This window comes from Cyprinus carpio, unplaced genomic scaffold, assembly GCF_018340385.1.
Source record: "Cyprinus carpio isolate SPL01 unplaced genomic scaffold, ASM1834038v1 S000006658, whole genome shotgun sequence".
Taxonomy (NCBI): domain Eukaryota; kingdom Metazoa; phylum Chordata; class Actinopteri; order Cypriniformes; family Cyprinidae; genus Cyprinus; species Cyprinus carpio.
The window spans coordinates 70775-87566 of record NW_024879282.1 but is presented as its reverse complement, the minus strand read 5'-3'; the positions used below and the strand labels follow the sequence as shown (position 1 = coordinate 87566).

General features: G+C 39.2%; 1 pseudogene; it reads left to right on the top strand.

The window, feature by feature from the left end:
- Nucleotides 1–1133: 1133 nt before the first annotated feature.
- The window catches only part of LOC122134594, a 61281-nt pseudogene continuing 45622 nt past the window's right edge, over nt 1134–16792 (top strand).

The window sequence follows — 16792 nt, the reverse complement described above, 5'->3', positions numbered from 1 at the left end:
CATGTGTATATAGCATTGTACACTGAAAAAAGTTTTTCATTCATCCAATTAAACAAATATATATCTTATGAAAAATAAATAACCAGCACCAAAGCAAATTAATTTACATTTCATCAACTCAAAAAAAAAAAAATAGAATCAAAACACTAACCTAATTTAATTTTTTAAATGAAACACTTAAACACTCATTATCAGTGTAGTTGCTCTTAAGGGAGTAGTTAATCCAGAACTAATAAGTAAATAATACAATAATATAATATAATAAAAGTATTATAAAAATGATTCCTACAGCAGAGAGGGAAGATTTTCAGTGAACCATTATTTATTTAAAATTATTAATTAATTTATTTATTAATTACTTTTTTATTTGTACATTTTAGCTAAATCTTAATAAATATATTTGAATTATCACATGTTTTTTGAAGACTTGCAGTATAATGCACACGTGGTCTGCTTTCATGATACTTTTATGGTGGTTTTATTTTGTTTTATTAATTTTTTTTTTATTGTTTTTCAACAACCTCCACTAATAACCACCATAAGAAAACAGAAAAAAAAAAAATACAAAAAAACACACACTTTTTGTCACACACACACACACACACACACACACACACACACACACACCACACACACACACACACACAGAGAGAGAGAGAGAGAGAGAGAGAGAGAGAAATGTGGAAGGACATGACAGATTTTACATTTTGAGTGAACTATTCCTTTAAATTAGCTAAAATGCTGTATTAGACAATATTCTCAGAAAACATGTGATCAACTAAAACTGTCATGTTTTTAAAGGAGTTGTTCAACTAAAAATGAAAACTCTCATCCTTTATACACTCTCAACACAAAAGGGGATGCTAGGGAAAATGACAGCCCCAGTCTCCATTCACTTTCATTGTATGGAATGATACAATGAAAGTCAATGGTGAGTGAGGCTGTCAGTTCTGCCTAATATCTTCTTGTGTGCGCCAAGTGAGAAAGAAAATTATACGACTTTGCAACAACACGAAGATGAGTAAATAATGACAGACTGACTGGGTGAACCATCTCTCATAACTAGGCTACTCCCGAATTTCATTCATTCACTATTTACAGCGATATCTGCAGATTGTGCGAAATCAAGCGCCTGGCCCTTTAAGAGCGCTGTTACCCCAGTGTGGGTGACTGCTGAAGGTAGTCGGGGGGTGGGCTTGAACCACGAGACAGTCTCCCGGAGACGCGACTGTAGTAAATCCGTTCATTCACAGCGAAGGGAAGAGTGCGGGGCAGCGGCTGGGATGGAAATCTGACTGAGTGGGCTATTAAAGAACGGATACTTTTACCATACTCCAGGAAATCGAGAAACGAAAGATGTTTTGCCTGTGAAATGAATCTTGGAGGAAGTAAGAGCGTCTTGGACGGACTGTGAGCATCACATCTTATCTGTCCGTTACACTGACTCTTTATCCATACAGATCAGCGCTCGAGCGCAACGCACACGGGAATATGGAGTATTTGTGATGATCAGATTATCCGACACAGTTTTTTTTGTGTGTGTGTCTGTTTGTGTCTAGTTTGTAAAGTTCTTCAATGTGACCGCCTGTTCAAACGCGTCTCATCGCACTACAACCGGATTGTAGCGCTTTTGAGGTGATTTTAGGGACTGTTTGTCCGGATAAAGGCGACTGAAGTGGACTTTATATCTGAGGGTGATGGAGTTTCGCAGGACTTCAGATGCGCTGCTCGTTGTGTTTGCCATCATCTGCGTGTCTCAAGGTAAGGTGGAGAAAATACTACACGGCAGATGGCCATTTGAAGATTATAATCGCTAAACATTGTGAAATAGTTGTCAACACCTTCTCTGGTGTTTTTAAACGTAAATATTGTCTTATGGATGGTGTTGTTTAGGTTATACGGCGATAATGCACATAGTTTATCTAGACACAGAACTCATACACAGCAGCAGAATTTTTTTTTTCCCCTACCAATATTTGTTTTTAATATCCAAACAGTCGATATGTTTTGGTTGAGATGTTCTTTATCTTAAGTTATAGTAAAGTCAAACCCCTTAATTTTTGATTGAATTACACAGCATCTCATGTGTCCGAAGGCATATAGGCCTATATATACACAATGCTCTTAATGTAAACAATAAACAGATGATTTATAGATTTATCCTCAATACATAGTGTTGTTTATACATGAACATATGTTCAAAAAAGACCAGCTTACCCAGTTTACAGTAAATACCCTCACTTTTGGACAGATTATAGCCCTTGAATTCAAGAGGATCCTCTTAGAGATAATGCTTAATATATAGAAAACTAAGGATATCTTCATTATTTATTTGTTTTAATCTATTGCAAATACTTCTGTTCCTCTGTATTAGGGATTTTTTTTTTCTTACAGTCTCAAAGACCCCCCTCATTCAGACTTCCAACCAGCTCAGGGAGGAAGGATAGATCATTAGTTAGAAATAATGTACAAATTAGCTAAGAGTTGTAATGTTCTTTTGGAAACTCGTCTACCTTCAGGACCCCTGGCTGCAAACACTCAACAATCTTGCATAGCTTGAATTGAATCGTGCTTAGATCAGTGGTATTGCTGACAGTGCTGGCCAACAGAAGTTCTGTTTTATGGGGCAGTAAATATTGCCTCTGAGATCTTTCCTCCAATATAACTGCTGACAAAATCTGCCACTGAATCAAGGGCAGCACAGCCGCCAGACGAGGGATGAAATGACATGCAAAGCTTTTATTTGACCAGATCCATAGTCCAATCTAAATTGTGTCTGGTCAAACCAAAACCAATTCCGTTTTTTATAACATGCTCAAAACTATCCAAAAAGTGAGGCTGGGTTAGTTTTTAGAATTTTTAGAATTTATCACTGTCCCGTTCTTTTCCCCACACCTCAGACTTAATCCGGCTCATGGTATCAGGTGAGGGCCGCTGGCTATCTCCTCTCGCCTTCTCCCACCTGATAAGGGCTTTGGAAGAAAAGGCATAGATTTCCACTTCAACTTTTCATTTATAGGTGCCTGATCCTTTCTGAGTGTGATTGATGTGTAGTTGTTGTTTGTCTATGTTGCGTTTGTAGCTCAAGGAGTACGTGTGTTTGCTCGACTCCTTTTGAAGTCATTTTAAACAGCCACAAACAGCTGTTGGCTCTTCCTGGATTGTCCCCAGACATGCATTTAACGACTGCCGGCCTTTGACTCATTCGATAATGACACCCTTTTAAACCAGATGAACCTTAGTGGGAAAATGAAAAAATGACTTTTTAGCGCAACATTTCTTTTGTATTTTTCAATGAACACACAAGGATCTGTAGCCATATGTCCTATGCTGTAAAAAGTGCTTGATTGGCAGCATTTCAAAAGCTCTATGACTTTTCGCATAAAGCATGTCATTTAGGGTTTTCCCTCCATGCAAGACAGCTTATTTTGATGTCTTGCGTCTCTAGGACTGTCATCGCTCCTTAGATCAGAAGTGGAGCATGTTTGCATGCGCGTGTATGAGAGGTGTGACTCAGAGAAGTCTGCGTCAACCTCTCGCACGCTCGCTCGCACAGTTACTCCCAGTCTCATCTGTGTAAACAGTGTGCTCTCGAGAGGCTGTCAATAAGGAGGGAGATAAATGCCGCATCTCCTACTGAGCACGCTCTGATGTCTCAGTCTGATTTCTGTCCCGGCACATTCACGTTCTTTACTGGATCCTCGCCGGAAGACAAAACAGCTTGGCAATATCTTTCTGGCACTCTTTTGTTGTTGCTGAGATCTTACTTAAAAATTTATATAGCTGCACCTCAAATGTGCTTTAAAAATTGATACCTTTGATTAAAAGCACATATTTCACTATGCAAGAGTGTAGCTCATCTCCCAAAATAGTACATTTTTATCACCTCCTCTTTGTGGCAGCTTTTTAATTGGTCAAGTAAGGAAGCCAGAAACACATATAGCTCTGGTTTTATGAGTCTAGCGCTCATAGGAAGTTTGAATTGAACCCTAAAGATGGCGGCTCTGGCTGGCGTTGCTGTGTGAGGGTGAATGGGGACACAACACAATGCCTTGGCATCAATCTGTCCAACCTTGTGTCTCTGGCCGCAGATGAAGACAGTTTAATGGCCCTACACATTAGTTCCAGTGGCTGTGGTGACCCTCAAAACCGTGTTCCAAATGGGAAAGCACTATACAAAGAATCAGAGAGGCCAAACTAAACTCTCTGAGTGTGTTTATATGACTAGTAGTATCAATTATGATTTGTTAGCTTTTCAGCTTTCTTAAATATGCATCTGGGATTGTTTCCTTGAAGTGGTAGCTTGCTTTACGTTTGCAGAACTGTTGAACACGTGGAAACCTGGACTGAAAAAGTGACACACATACAAGGATTAATTGGTTTAAGGAGATATGTTGTCTCTGCAAATACATCATTCATTTAGATTGCTGTGGATAGGAAAAGTACATAACCCACTTTTGACTCTCTTTAACTGTTTTTTTAAATGACTATTAGATTGTATCTTTCATTAATGAATGCTTTTTTCTGTCTATCAATCCAACCCGGACTGAGTTCGATATCTTTCCTGTCAAGAAATATAGCTGCCTCTCTATTTAATCAGAAAATTTCTCACCACTTCGATATTGACATGCCCTTCAGCAGTGGTTTAGTGATTCTCTTTTCCATCCAATAACTCGATAGTAGTCAGTGTGGTTTATATCAGCAATAATACAATAAACAAAGTTCATGGTTGTTCCTGGCATCTTTTCATTATGGGGCTTTTCGTACATCAGGCTGTAACAGTAGCAGTTTGTTTTCTCCCCATCATCCCTGTCTTTTCATCCATCATCCATCCATGTAACATAAATGGCAAAAAGATTCTTCTTAAACTTCTTCTTAAATTTGGCAAGCCCTGAAATTGAGTGTTATGTATTAATATATATAAATATATATAAAGAGAGAGAGAGACAGACAGACAGACAGACAGACAGAGAGAGTGTGTGTCTGAGTTTAAGCAGCACATTTATTTAAAGTCTAAGCTTTTGAAACACATGCGTTAGCTGCATTTGCAATCCGACAGCAAGGTATCACAGTAATCCTCTCTTTTTTTGGACACAGTTTATTTTATATTATTTTATTTTATTTTATATTTTTTCTAAATCCCAAAACTCCTCAAGTTTTATCTTTGTTTTTTTTTTTCTTTTCTGGCCCCCAAATGTAGAACACATTTTAGCTTTTGTTTTATGTTTTTTTTTTGCAGTTAAATAATACCTTAAAGGTCCAACATGAACTTTTCAATGGATAAATGGATAAAGAGTTGTTAGACCATGCAAAAGTTTAACTTTTATTTGAACTTTTATTTACTTGCCAAAGCACGTTTTTACACACATTTGTGCTTGCTTTTAACTTCAGACCCTGCATACTCATTCTTCCCCACATGTAGATATACCCATTAAGATAAGCTTGTTGAAGACTTTGGATAATTTCAAGTGGGTTCTGCAGTTTATTTGTGTGCCAGTGTGTGGAAAGAAGCTGTGGGTATCTATATGGCACTGCAGGGGCCACCTGAATGCCAAGGCAACATACCACTTACATACCCAGACGAAGAATCCTTAGTATCTCCAGCCCTGGAGCACAGTTCCCATTGCATGAATTCTCAGCCACTCTTTTAATTATCGGATTACCTTTGGGCGAAAAATGACTATATTCCTCTTGATCCACTCCTTCTGACAAACAACACAGTATGACTGCTCATTATCAGGACCTGCTGAGCCTAGATTACCACACTCTCACACTGAGTAACAACTCACTCCAACTCTTAAACAGCTGGCTTGTGCTTTGAGTGTTTACATGATGCAGCTGTGTTGTCCTTGGAGAAACTGAGACCTCTGGTTTATGTTTTATTCGCTCTGTTTACTAGTTGATGCAGACAGACGTGGTTAATAGTGTATATAAGTGTGTGTTTGGGCACACTGTAAACAAGAGGGCCCGGGCTGTGTGTGCTGTCTTATCAGGAGCTCCAATTTAATGACAGAGTCTCTATCTGCATGGGCACTGCTATTAGATTACCTTCATTAACACACATTTCTTTCTCATTCTCTTCCCTCCTGGCGCCTATGTTTACACACTGTTCATGCTGTTCAACTTCGTTCCTCTGCTCCTATTTGACTTTGAGACCCTGTTATCCTCATCAGTCGTGATCTTTGTGTTTTTTTCAGTAAATAACACTTGCCAGGTTCAGAGGGCAATTAGACATGGACATTACGTGCACAGTTGTTGTTTAATGGCCGTGCAGATCAAAATCGCAGCATGGCAGAGCTGGAATTGGTCCTTGAGTGCAATGCAAAGAATGTTGTGAATGTTTTTTCTGTTTTGTCAGTATTCTTTGTCTTTGTCTCTGTCGAGTGATTGAAGTGTTAACGGGCTATTGTTCTTGTCCCCACAGACGTGTGGCAAACTTTGATATTATCAGCTCTATTCTATGCAGAATAGTTTCTCTTACTGCAGGAATCTGCTGCAAGTTTGTTGGTCCATCAGCACTAGCCAGCAAAAAGCATAAGTCATGGTATTTTCATCAGGGAAAGTAGCAGATTCCTGCAGTAAGAGAAACTATTCTGCATAGAATAGAGCTGATAATATCAAAGTTTGCCACACGTCTGTGGGGACACGAACAATAGCCCGTAAACACTTCAATCGCTCCAACAGATTTAGTGAATTTACAGCTTTTACAATTTTTTTTTTTTTTTTTTTAAGCATTAATATTATTATTCTGACCCTGGACCACAAAACCAGTCAGTAGTAGCACGGGTATATTTGTAGCAATAGCCAAAAATACTTGTATGGGTCAAAATTATCGATTTTTCTTTTATGCCAAAAATCAATAGGATACTAAGCAAAGATCATGTTCCATGAAAACATTTTGTAAATACCATAAATATATCAAAAATGTATTATCATTAGTAGTATGCATTGCTAAGGACTTTATTTGGACAACTTTAAAGTCGATTTTCTCAATATTTTGATTTTTTTGCACCCTCAGATTCCAGATTTTCAAATAGTTGTATCCTAACAAACCACACATCAATAGAAAGCTGTATAAATGTATAAATTTCAAGAAATAGACCTTTATGACTGGTTTTGTGGTCAAGGGTCATATATCTGGTCTGTTGTAATGACAAAATATTTTAGTGGGAGCTTTCTCTTAATGATTTGTGCAATAGAGACTAAGAAATGCAAATTAAATCTTAAATTTAGCATTTTCAGTCTCTAGCTCTCAGACCAGAGTCAGAAATGTGGGTTCCAGTGCTTTGGGCAAAACTGCTACCAAAAGTGACAGAAATGCCCCAATTACCCGAAATAGGGCAAACGTGCTCCCTGAGGGAATTGTCTTTTATCCCATATCAAACATTTGATACATATATATATATATATATAAATAACTGAGATCACACTAAATACAGTTTCCGTCATATTAAAAACATTTCATAAAAATTTTCAAAAGCATCCCCCCTCTGGTTTTTCTCACAAATCGCACCCTGTATATATATAAAGATTTGTGAAAAAAAAAAAAAAAAAAACATAAAAAAACATTGATGCATTATATTATATTATATTATATAAAATAATAATAATAATAAAAAATACACTATCAAAGCATGAAAGTCTGAAATGGTCAATTATAGCATTCAGTAAAAATCATCTGATATTTGTCAAAATATTAAATTTTGTTTTAAATCTAAAAATGCAAAGTAGTCTTATTAATTTGGCTGCTAAAGCTATGCATTCACTTTGCCAGCATATGAATGCACAGCGTCATTATGCAGTCCATTAATGAGTCTTTTATCTCATATGCCTTTCTCAAGTAGAAAATTCTTCCTCCCTACATGTCAGTCTTGTATCCAGCCGTGCCAGGGCTGCTCATGTTTATAACCAACCCCGTGAGTCATTCTTATGCAAAACACCCACCATCTCGACGAGCACCACTCGACTTAAATGTTAAACCTGTTAAATGTGTGAATCACTAATTGAGAGCGATTCAACTGTGTATATCACCAGTGCAGTGCCATATGTTGCAGATCTTCAGAAACATTCACAGGTTAAGTCCAGCGCTAAGAGAAGCCTAGGGGTTTTCCTTCCCCTTATTTTGGTCATTTCCTCCTGCAATCATCAGCCATCAAAGCAAAAAGAACACATCCTGAATGTGATATGTTATCTTCTGGACCTCAGGGGGAGATATGCAGATGTCCACTGTTCTGGGAGTAGACAAATGTTGAATATAGGCCTAATCATCATCCCATTCTATGCACGCTTTCCCCGAGCATGTATTTAACATGAAGCCTGTCCGTTCAGTGCTGACTACGCCCTAGTCCTTTTCATCTCTCTCTGTTTGACTTTCAAAGATCCAGTTCATGAATAGTCAGGTCGGCTCTCGATTGAAGGCCCCAGTCGTTGAAGACTGAACGAATTTTAAAGCGGCTTTATCATTTTTGATGGGAAGAAAGTGACTTCAAAGCCCACTTACACTTTGTTTTACCTTTTCACTGGAATCTGGCCTGAAGCTGAAAAATGGCAGTCTTAAGGGATAAGGAGATGAGGCGGTCTTCTGAGGGAACTTCGCTTGTGCTTAAAAGCCACTGGTGTGAATAGCAGAAATAAGATCAGGTTTGTCAAAACATCTAGATCTGCTGTACAGTCAGATTCCTCCGCCTGAAACTTCACTTCCTGCTAAATTTGTGGTTCTGTGTGGGCCTCATCTGGCAGTGTTGGGGTCAAGCGGAAAGTACGTGGTGGGGTTAATCAAGCAGAACATGGTGCACCGCTAGGAGGACCAGGAAGCTGATGCTATCTCAACCGGTCGTGGTATGCTGGTCGCCCCAACCGGGCCACTTCCATTAACGGGGCACTGAAGAGGTCCAGACAACACAGAGCAGCTGGGACAGAGCTCTACTGTCGCCACCATGCACAATTTATCTTTTATTCTTTACTTCTTCCTCTATGGGAGAAGTCGACGCCCCCTTGAGATATGCGATATGCCATTGACATGTATTCCAGATGTGTTTTTCTTTGGCAAGGAGAGATTGAATTACAGGAGGTCAGGGAAAACAGACTGTGGTATTATTGTACTGCCTTCATAAAGGGTTCGCAGAATCTGAATGAACCCGGGCGAATGTGTCTCAGAGTACTGATACATATCTAAGTATATGGCAACACAAAAAGATCGCTATTCCCAGAGAAAAGCAAAGGATTCCTCACAGCCTGTACTAAAAATGCCCTCACACTAAAGGAATGAGCTAGTTTGGCAAGTCTAGGGTTGACCAGAAGGTTATTTTTACACTTCATGGCTTGATCACCTGAGGTAACTCAGAGCTCTGTGTTGTTTTTGAGATCATAGGGTTTAGGGTCAGCACTTAAAGAGATTCTCACTAACAGGTCGAACCACTGAAAGAATCGTGTTTATTCCCCCTCCTCTTTTCCGCCAAGTCTTCTCTCGGGAATCCACAGAGGGATCAATACCTTTAGCTGGACGTTGCCACTGCGCAGCAGAAGGTTCATTTGAAGTACTGTTTATTTTGTGAAGGGAGAAGGTTCTTAAAGCAATGGAGTGTCCAGATGAGCTTTTGCGTGAAGATAAGATCTGATATGTCAGGAAGTTCCATTTGCACCACTCTAAAGATTAAGGATTTGGGATTGGGTTAGGTAATATATCACAAAGAGTTTTGTGCTGTTCTCTTCAAAGTAGTAATATATCTGTCTATCTACTAACCAACACCTTTTGCATTCATGTTAAATCTATTTTAACAAAGGGAGTATATTTGTCTTGAAAAACACCGAAGCTCATGCAATGGACACACAGCCCCTGAACCCACAATGGCACATAGACTGTTTTGCTAAGGCTCCGTGACTCGATGCTGTCTTTTTCTGTTGGAATGAGAAATCCTCCTCATCCCCTGGAGTAAACACAACATCTTTAGCTGTTTCTTAAGCAGGAAGCACATAAGCAGCTCTTGCCACATCCCCTAAAGGTGTCAGGTTGCCTCTGTAGAAGCTGTCATGGAATTTCTGTGCTTACCACTGCTCTTAATCCATCCCGGTTCTCACCTCGCAGTATTGACTCTGGCAAAAACGCGCTCATCCCAGAGGAAAACAGCAGCCCTCCTGTGTAATTTCCTTTTTGCATGTGACCAGCTTCACTTTGTCCTCTCACTGTCAGGAGCCGCAGGAGTAAAGAGTGTAGCTTTATGACCCGGGGTTTGTGTTCTTTCTTAAGAGCCCCTTTGTAAATGCAAAAAAAAAAAAAAAATTCTTGGATAAGAAAGAGTGGCGAAAGGAACGCCCCCACTTCTTAATTTAACTTAGGGTAAATGAATGCACATTTGCAAATCAATTCCCAGATTCCAGTGAAAAAGGAGGGGTGAGGTTGTTAAATAATCAACTATTTAAGGAGGGCGGGAAGCCTCTCAAAAGAATTGCAGATGAGGATTGGGAGAAAAAAGTTGGCCATTTTTGGCTAACTTTGTGCTTTGAGCATCAAAGCTTTGCAATTATATGTAATACCACATTTTGACATACTGCAAAATTGTTTTAGATTTCAAAGTTCTTCTGGATCTTGTAATTCATCTAAGGAAAAATTACTTTTCTTCAAGATTTTATACTAATTTTGTCATGCGCTTATAATTCCTCCTGCATTTTAATTTGCGCTTCTTTAGAACTAGGCCTACTTAATTTATCTTTCTTCTTGTGACCTCCAGTTTTTCACACATACTTCAAGGGATGGAGACAATTATTAGATCGACATCTGACCTTTCCTTGTACGGTTGTCATGGAGATCCTTTGGCATTGACACCTTCTCTTGGAAGACTCTGAATATTTGCTGCTTATATTTACCTGTATGTCGCTTATACTTGCTGCTTTGAATCAGCTTGTGAATATTTTGCAGAGCATGTCTTGTACTGCAACATGGCTTGCATCATCTGTCTTTGTTTAGCTGGGCTGTGTTTAGAGATCTTATTATTCTTCCCCCAACACTGGAGATAAATATTCTTAGTGCTAAAAGCCCCTTGGGATTGATCAGAAGTTAGCCAGATGCATGTATTTCCTCCCAGAGCCGGCTCAGCCCCCCCCCCCTTCCTTCACATAACAAGGTCAAACCCCTATTACCGTACAAGGGCTTGATACCTTTAAGAGCAGATGAGTTGTAGTTTGCAGCACCTCCCTTTTTGCCCAAATCAATCTAACTGCTGGAACCATTACTAGCGTGTCACACAGTGAGATTGCCACTTGTATTGGTTCTTCCAGATAGGACATGCTCTAATTTCACCAGCATTTACTGGATGTAATCCTTAACAGCTGGACTGAAGTTGTGCTACTGATGTAGCATAGAATTAGCCAAGATTTTTGTGCAAAATTCACATTTTTTATTCTTTGAATTGAATTCACCACATCTATCTATCTGTTTAATTGTACTTTATTAAAATTTGAATAGGCAATTCTGCGTCCTCAAAATGAAATTCAATTAAAATACAGAAACTGAATTGGAATCTAAAAGGTATAATAACAAAAACCCTGTTTCTAGGTTGTTGGCATGTTGCTAGGTGGCAAGTTACTGACCTACTGTAGGTTGGAAAGTTAAAAGTCTCCATGAGTATCCACAACATATGATTCAGGTTCCCCCTGTAATTTAAGAATATTTTTGGAGGGATATTCTCATCTGCTGTGTGAAAACCATAAGTCTGGTCACTAAGAAATGTAATCCTTAACAAGCCACATGGTATGAAGTACCATTCATGTCTGTAGTACAGACATACTTGAAAAAGAGTGACTTGCCTTGGCGAACAGCAGTAATAATTAATGGAGGCAAGATTGTCTCAGTTTTATTTCACTCTGCGACCAGAAATCAAAGCACTTTCATTTCACACTGGAGCCAAGCAGCCATTTGTGACAAGATTATTAAAATTATATCACCTTTGTTCTGCCTTATTCACTCCCATATTTGAGCACTTCTTTCCTGCCTTGTCAATACCAGAGACATTTTAATGTTAGTTTCCAAGTGTTGTTATATAAAAGATGCGCTTGGACATGTGTTATCTTCCTCAGAAGGCCCTTAAAGACAGGGTGTGAGACCACAGAGTTCCTTAGAGTCGTCAAAATCCCCTAAATGCCCATCATGTTTTTTTTTTTCCTTTTTTTTCAAGTAGCAGTTCTAGCACCTCATAATGGCCGACTCATTGATCTAGAACACTCAGGCCCCGTCCACACGGAGACGGAGCTTACCCCAATCCGATCTTTTTTTTCCTCGTCTCAAGAAATATCCGCGTCCACACGAAACCGCAAAATGATGTAGTACACATGCCAGACCAGCATGTGGCGCTTTAATTCTGCCACAGAGATACACTAAAAAGGGAGAAGAAGACATGGACTATGCTCATAAACCTTGCGTGTGGTACACAAACGAACATGGAACAATACATTTAATAATCTGTGTTTAATGTTAGTTAATAAAAAGACAATCGTTCAGTGTTTTGCTCATGTTTTTGTTGCTGTTATGTGACGTAGAGGTGTCTGACTGGGGGGAGACGTGGGCTGATGACGTCATCATTTCAGAAAATATACGGATTAGCCGTCCAGACGAAAACGCAAAGGCGGCGTTTTCAAATTTATCCACTCTGGGACCCGGTTTCAAAAAATAGTGGTTTCACCTTACGAAAACGCCGGATCCGTGTGGACGAAACGCCTATCCGATAAAAAATTTGTGCGTATTCACAGAAACGCATCTCCGTGTGGACGGGGCCTCAGAATGCTCAGGGTGAGAGATTAATCAGCTTTTCCAGATGTTTTTTTTTTCCACTTCTTTTTGCACATTGGGTCGCTCTCTTAGACTGTCTCAAGTCCCCCTGGTCTTCTCAAGGTCAAATTTTGGTGAGATAGGCCTATCTTCTGTTTTGTTAGAAGTTTAGCTCAGGCTTTACTTTCCATCTCTTTCCCTGCCTTACATCTCTTCTGTGGCAGTTCTGGAGTGTTCGGTTTGTTTTATTTAGAAACCTGTTCTTGGATTCTTACCCCACTGTTTCTCCTTCCACCCTGCCAACCGCAGTCTGTTCGGCAGTCCATGAGTGTCCGCTAAAAGCTATTAGCCAAACCCTGGCGGTCTCCGCTCCCTTAACCCAGCAGGGCCACGGGGCTTTTTATTTTCAAAAAGTAGAAGGGCAACAGTCCTGGGGATTCGGAGGTGAACACAAAGCTTGCGGTTTGGCCTTTGTCATCTCTTGTGGACTGGGCCCAGTGTACTACTACCGTAAGGTCATTGTGTCATGTTATTCATGGCCAGGGTAAAAGTGGTTGGGAATGGTTGGGAAATGGGTTTGTTTTAAGTTGCATTAGTCTCTGGCCCAGGGGTGTTTATCCACTCGGCTGAATATGAAGTAATAAAGCAAAGTAAAGCCTTGCAATTCTGAATGGTAAGAAATAATCCTTAAAAACACTATTTTTAATGCCATGTTTCTGGTGTGAACTGTTAGATTAGAGTTTATCTCTGTGTGTGAAATGCATTACTGTTTTTCCTCATAATCTTGTGTAACTTTTTGTGTATTTTGAGGTGGTGATGGATGTTTCCCCAGGGGGATGTCTATAGCTTTTTGTTAGAGCTATCACACATGATTCATTTCCAACTGAAGGATATTTTCACAGTCTCTCACTCTGACTGCTGGAAATCACAGTCTCTCTCCTGTCACAGATTTTAAACCCCAATATAATTGTTGCCGCCGGGATTGGTAATTATTTCCAAAATCACCATGCACAATGACTCACTTTCATCTCCAGATATCTCCCGATGGCTGAAATTCCCTGGTCTTGTTTAGAATCAGTTTGTGTTGTTATTCATCTGTAATTGTCCCACAACCACACTGTCATTCAAATTGGGAGAGAGAAAAGCAATTTCAAAGCTTTCTGAAAGCCTACCTGAATTACCATACCACCGGTTTCTCCTTCCTCTCCCCCTCAACAACTGTGTGAAACAAAAAACCCTTGCCAGTCAGCATGAATTCATATGTGCCTTAAAACAGAAGACAAATTATATTTACATATCCCAGCATTCCAGCTACTGCGGGATTGAAATGAGTTTCTGTTTTCTTTGATAGCTGTTGAATTTAGAGCATACAGTTTTCGTACTGCCAGTTTATGACATGCATATGAGCAATACATATGTATAACTTCTCAATTTTACCTACAGTTGGAGAGACTCAATGCTAAGTAAATAAACAACAATGTCCCCATCTTTTACTCTTACAGTGAGCTTATCATATTTGTTTACTACATTAGAAGGGCCCTAGGATTTCTGTGATGGAGAAAACATGGACGGAATTGCGGAATCCATTTATGCTGCATGTTCATTTAATTACCAGAAAATACACAACACAGAATTTGTGAAAAAATATTATTCATTATTATTATTTATTCATTTTAGATGTTTACATTTGGAAAAGCTGTACTTCATGCATAAACCTGCCCCGGTTGGTTTGGCAGTAACTTGCTTGCGCTACACAGTTACCTTGTTTAATTTCTTAATTCAAGTTATAAATATTTTTGTTCTATTTGTGTTTTTTAAGTTATTTATAGTAAGTGACATGAAGTTGACTTTTAAGTGCACTGATGTAATACTCATTTTGAATAGTAAATTTTATTGTTAAATTGTTAAATAGTTAAATTGTTAAATAGGTAAAGTTGTTGTTAAATGCATAAATGTAAATGTAAATGTAAATACCCTGCCTCCACTACATAGGCTTATGTTTGTCACATCATTATAAGTGTTTGATCACCACATTTAAGTTATCATTGCAAAAAATGTGTTTATGTTTATATATTCTCTTTATGTATTTACTGTATTCTATATACAGAACCATTCAAAAGTTTGGACACACGAATGGGAAGTGTGTCCAAACTTTTGACTATACTACTGTACTATAATATAGCCTACACAAAGAATATCAGCCGACATATCGATACCAGTCTTTTTTTTTACCTTTTAATATCGGTATCGGCATCAGCCCCCAAAAAACACATATCGGTCGGGCTCTAGTGTATATGCAACTTTTAAACTGAAAAACAGTGAATCATTAAGCAAATCAGTTCGCTGTCAGAGATTCACAACTGTACTTGTATTGCATCTTGAATTGAGTCACATCTGGATAAGACTGTGTTGGTGTTATTGCAGTTGCTTTTATACCAAATTCTCTCAATTGCATGTAATGCAAGTAATGACCACCGATTTTCTCTCTCTTATAGGATCTCGACCAAGGCTGGAGGATGCTGCGCCACGGATTGTCGAACACCCCTCAGACCTCATTGTTTCCAAGGGTGAGCCCGCCACTTTGAACTGTAAGGCCGAAGGTCGGCCGACCCCTGTGGTGGAGTGGTACAAAGATGGCGAGCGAGTTGAAACGGACCGTGAGGATCCGCGCTCCCACCGCATGCTCCTACCTAGCGGTTCCCTCTTCTTTCTCCGAATCGTTCACGGACGGCGCAGCAAGCCTGACGAAGGGGTGTACGTGTGCGTAGCAAGGAATTACTTGGGCGAGGCCGTCAGCCGTAATGCCTCTTTGGAGGTCGCAAGTAAGTTGGCTCATTTGTACTCTGATCCTTGCCTTGCGTCCTCTTCCTCAATCTCTCCGGCTGCAAATTTCTGCAGTGCTCATCTTTTTTCCGCTGCTTCTATAAAGCTTTCCCATTTTGTCCTGCTCTCCTCATCTTTTTCCCTTCTCCTCCATCTCCACTTGATCTTGTTTAGTCTTCCACTCACTGCAGCGGCCCATAACCATCGTCCCTGGATGGAGTAAAGCACTGAGGTCATTGTTAGTTTTAGAGGAGGTAATCTGATTTGTGGTATTAATGTAGATGGATGTTAGCTGGTGTTCAAGATAAATTCAACCCCAGAAATAGCCAAGAGAGGAGTGTAATGCTGGCTGCTTCCAGGTGACAGATGTTAGCTTAAAAAAATTCACCAGCATCTCAGAGTTTCTCATGGAATGGCTCCAGGTTTTAACAGCAGGGTTTCCCGTATCCAATACGCAGTAATTAAATGCTGATGGCACTATTTGATTTTGGTCATTAGATTATCTGCAATTTCATTATGCTTCTGCAACATAATGTTTTTGTCATGCAACCTCAGAGCTCTGTGATTTCTTATACAGAATCGTTTCTAGGTGGCCTGCAGTTTTAAATGGTGTTGTCAAAGGAAAGATCCTTCACCTTTTTCGAGTATTTCACCATCTGCTCTGAGATATCAGTGAGACATAATAGTCCCAATGTTCTGGCACTGCTTGGAAAGAATAGCACCGTTCTCACACAATTCAAAGCCAAAATGGAGATTTGGTCTCCAGCTACTCATAAATCCTGTCTATTTAAATTCTTCTTCCATGCATTCTTATAGCAAAATGCTTAAAAACCCAAAGAATTTACAATTCATTCACACTCTGCTATCTAATTAGGATCTGAACCTCCCCGTTGAGCTGCAGTATCTTTATTTAAAATGGAAAGCAAAGAAACTGTATTACTTTTGATGTCTTCAGGATTAATTGAAGTTGTTGCAGCTCTCCAAAACTGGAAATAATGGTTATTTGCTGCCTGAGAATATATATAATGAGTGTTTTCAGATCGGATTTGTTTTCAGTTTGATTTTTATTTCTTCTTTCTTATCAGTGTTGAAAACTATATTTCTCTCATATTTTCATATCAAAAATATTTGAGTTTTCAGATTAGATTTGAACAATAATTCAATTATAGGACTGACTGTTTGATGCTATTACCAAAACCATTAACCTAC